Source organism: Urocitellus parryii, chromosome 11 (assembly GCF_045843805.1).
Source record: "Urocitellus parryii isolate mUroPar1 chromosome 11, mUroPar1.hap1, whole genome shotgun sequence".
Lineage (NCBI taxonomy): Eukaryota > Metazoa > Chordata > Mammalia > Rodentia > Sciuridae > Urocitellus > Urocitellus parryii.
The window spans coordinates 81,264,444-81,268,997 of NC_135541.1; the positions used below are offsets into that span (position 1 = coordinate 81,264,444).

Genomic DNA, 4,554 nt, shown 5'->3' on the forward strand with positions numbered 1-4,554 from the left:
TAGTGATGATGTGGAGTCCACCATTGTCAGGGGTCTTTGCCAGGGTTGAGAAACTGTCAACTCATCACACTGAAGGCAGAGCATCCTCCCTGACCTGAGGATGATGTTCAGGTGCTTAAGCAGTGATCACCCAGGCATCTGGAGCTGAGCCACCGTGTGCAGGACAATCCACATGGCAGCTGTCCATTCCTTCTGGTGAGGCCTGAAATGCTATCACAGACTGTGAATGTAGCACCAAGGGCCCTGCCCTTCAGATGGTCTTCAGGACTGCTGCAGGCTAGTTGGAAGCACCCTGCCTCAGTCCCATGCAGCACTGGGAAAGAACAGAGCAGGTTCCCAGAGAGCCCCCCTGGCCCCTGTGCCTCCTGTATATGGGGATGCCTGGCCTTAGACAGCTGGGCTGTCTCTCACCAGCCATCTCTGAGGCAAAAAAGGATGCAGACCCAGATCTCTAGAGAAATGATCAAAAGCAGTTTTCTTCTCACAGACGTACTTCCTGGACATGGCGGTTCACTGAATCTTGGGCAAAAGTATATCATTTCTTTGGCTGTCAGTGCTGCATCTCTCATCCTTGAGCCCCGTTTTGCAAGATCTTGGCCTCCTCGCTGGGCTCACTGGTTGTGCCATATGGGGTGTTGGGCAGCTCTTTGGAAGCCACAGGGAGGAGCTCAGCCAGGTCTTCATTCCCATAGTGGTAAGAGGAGCCGATACTGACCAGCTGCTCAAATTTCCAGCCATCAGGCAGGGTGGACACCATCTGTGTGAGCCCCTCCTCCTGACACTGAACACATAGTATACATGCTTCACAGGCACCTGTGATGTTTTGCTGTCTCATTCTCTAATTTTGTCCTTTACAAGTTTTATGAGTGAGGTGATGTTGTAAAATTCTGCTTCTTCCCACACTCCTTCCTCAGCGAGGTCTTTGTTAAGGACCAGCTTCCCATGTTTCAAGGGGTTCAACACAGCTCCAAGGTCCCTGGGATCCTGTCAAATAAATAGGCACCCGTTTCACCCCAGGGACAGAGTCCAGGGAGAAAAAGTAGGTCTGCAGCCAAGTCAGGGACCTGGGGGACCTCCCTCTCCACCACTGGAGGCAGGAGGCAGGGACAAAGGGCGCCCCTGGCACAGCGACAGGGGTCCCTGTGACAGCAGTGGGCGCCAGGGTGCAGTGCTTTCCTGTGGCCCAGGCGCGGGGCCGGCGCCCCTGGCGGGCCTGCGCGGCCCTCACCTTGTCTGAGTCCAGGTTGGAGTTGGCCTACCACAAGCAGTACAGGAAGGACTTCAGTCCTGGAACAGTGTCTGCTGGGAAGTGGGGAAGTAAGTGACACTGACATTGAGCCCATTGAGCAGGACCCCCTGGGACAGGCTGCCAGGGCGCTGAGCCAGGGCGCCCGCTGAGCCCTGCTCTTCAGCAGCAGCATAGGCCAACTCCCAGTCTGGCCCCATGGCCTCCTAGGGCTGGTGGCAGAAGCTCTGAGAGATTCTCCACCAGGATCTCAGCAAGCCCTGCTACAGTGCTGCTTTGTGTTTTTGAAAAATTAACTGGCTCTGGATGTTGTGTGAAGAACTTCCTAGAGAAGATTGTCACTGGGTGATAGACAATAGTGGCCTAGACTCATCTACTCAGATGGGGAAGACATGTTATGCTTTATATTCCTTGTAAGCAGACAAGTAGAGACTTTGAGAAGGTGATCAAAATAGAAATCTAGAACTTTGCTGGATTGTTAGAGAAAAAGATATAATTTTGTAAGTTATCAATGTATAGATGTATTAGAAACCTGGGATTGATTATGATCTGGAAGTGAATGTAAATAGAAAAGAGAGCCCTAGAACTCAATGAAGGGTTCTTAGTATTCTGTGAATAATCTCAAAGATCTCTCTTTCCATCAATAATAACAGTCATTGATGATCATTGTCTAGATTCATTAATTCACTAGTGTTTAAAATGGTGGTAATCTAATTCTATCATTCTTTCTTCAATTTATTAACTAGAATCTTCTATAAGAAGAAAACTCCTGTGGGTGCCCTGGTGCTTACTTTTAATTCCAGGGACATGGGAGGCTGAGGCAGGAGGCATGAGAGTTCAAGGCCAGTGTCAGCAATCTAGCAAGACCTTCAGCAACTTAGTGAGATTCCGTCTCAGAAAAAAAAAAAAAAAAAAAGGTTTGGGATGTGGCTTAGCAGTAAAGTGCCCAAGTTCAAAGTCCAGTTGAGAGAGAGAGAGAACTCAAAAACTCAAAAGACTAATCCAGTAAAAACTTGCTTTTGGTTAGGGAATGATCCAACCAGGCTGCTGCTGATGTCTTTAGGATCCTGGACTCTCTCCATAAGCACTTACCTACTTCTCCTTTGCAGTTCTATAATCCTCTGGGACTTTAAATCTTATCTATGAAATTGGTGAATGGAAAAAGAGAATGGAGGATTACATGTGGCAGAACTCTGCAGGCTAGAACCCGATGCTACTTTTTGCTGCCTATATTCCCTTGGCTATAACAGTCATCTGGCTGCAGCTAACTGCAAGTGAGATCAGGAAATGAAGGTCAGTTGTATGAGGAAAGTGGAAATACTTTGGCAAGTAGTTATAATTTAGGATTATAACCTGTGATAGAAGCTGTAATTAAAATAATATGTTCAGATGAGAATAACAGGGTGGGCGAAGGGAGAAATTTTAGGAAAAGTTTTTGTTATGAGGTAAACAAAACAAAAAAAAAACCTCTTGGTCTTAATGTGTACCTGGGATCATGCTTAAGAGGCCTAAAAACTAAGAAATCAAGAAGCAGTGGGAGAGGTGAATGAGGTGGCTCAGGCCTATAATCCTAGCAGTGGGGGAAGCTGAGGCAGGAGGATCACAAGTTCAAGGCCAGCCTCAGCATCTTTGTGAGATCCTGTCTCAAAATAGAAAAATATAAAAAGAACTGAGGATGTAGCTCAGTGTTAGAGTGCCCCTGGTTTTAATCCCCAGTACTTGGAGGGGGGGACTTTTTAAAAAGTACTCTAAAAGGAAATTCCCTTTCTAACACATTGCCCCACTATTTTGGAGAATTGGGGGAGCGGTAGGTAATTAGGTGATAATAGGGGTTTTCTTTCAAGAAGCAAGAATGATCTTAAAGGACAATCAATCCTTGAGTAATATCATTGTTAGAAAAAAATGGAATGATATTAATAATTCTAAACTGAATGTCATATTTGATACATTCTCCCAATTTTTATTTTACTTATATTGTATCTTTTGATGCTCAGGACTAATTCTAGGGCCTTATACATTCTAATCATGCACTCTAATGATATGTTACTCTCGAAACACCCACTTCAAAAATGTAATTGTTAGAAGTCTTATAAACTTAATAAACTACATAATAAATTTACCTGTGTGGACTGTAATATACCTTTCAGGCCTTTGTTCTCAAAAGTGCACACATAAATGCACATTTGGGCCCTGTTATCTTAAACACCTTAAATGGCTTTTCTCCCACACACCCCACCCCTTATCTCCCCTTTTCATTTTCTCTTTGAGACAGGGTCCCACTAAGTTGCTGAGGTTGGTCTCCAACTTGATATCCTCCTGCCTCAGCCTCTCTAGTCACTTGGATTACAAACATGTGGCACCACAGGCCAGTTTGGATTGGCACTTACCTATGTTGTAGTCAATTGATCTTCGTAATCAGGGCAACATACTCATTCCCATGCTAAAGATCTGCTGAGGAGATGCAGGAACCTTTTGTTAGTTTTTTTCCCTTCGTGCCTGGGATAAAATCAGGGGTAGAGAATCAGAATTTCACTTTTGCTTGCAGTCTGGACAAAACTGTGTTCATTATCTCCCCCGGCTGGCTAGGGTTTGGAAGAGCATTTGCATCAGATGCCAAGGCTGACCCATGAATAAACAGCAGAAGCAACTTTTAGTCTTAGCCCTTGAGTTGTATAGAAACTATAGAAGTGAATATAAACTATAGAAGTGAATATAAACTATAGAAAAACTCTTTGTAGACCTGCCTATTGTTTCTTCATCAGAATTTCCTCCCTCTTCTCTTTCTGCACATTGCTTGACAAGGAGAGGCTGGGCCCTCCAGGGCTCTGTGAGCATGGGGAGAATCTGGCTGCTCCCTGAGACCTTGAAGTCCAGCCACACCATTCACCAAGGTTGGGTCCTCATCTTGGCTTAATGATTCCAGTGTTCGTGGTGTAGAAAACACTCTTTTAGATAAGACCAATACATGTCCTGCTGCCTAGTGACAGATGTTTGGCTTGGCATGTTACACCTGCATTTGGCCAAGCCAACCACATGATCCAGAGGGAGAAAAATAAGATTAAATGCTAAAATATTGGACCAGTTCCCCAGCAGCTGACAGGTGAATAAGAGAAGAGGCCCTGATGTTCATATAGTGACTATGTTGTTAATAGAGGAACATTTTGAAATCCTTGCAGGTTGATATCAAGAAGTTAAAATGCTTAAAACCAAATGTTTCATGTTATCTTATTTTATTAGTGAGTACTTTGAAAATTTCCAAATCTAGCATCATCTCAGTTGTGATGGTACTTTGGGGTTCTAGTGTACAT

At 44.7% G+C, this 4,554-nt stretch overlaps 1 pseudogene; it reads right to left on the minus strand.

Moving 5' to 3' along the window:
• Nucleotides 1-565: 565 nt before the first annotated feature.
• Nucleotides 566-4,554, minus strand: LOC144249295 (BTB/POZ domain-containing protein KCTD5-like; annotated as a pseudogene).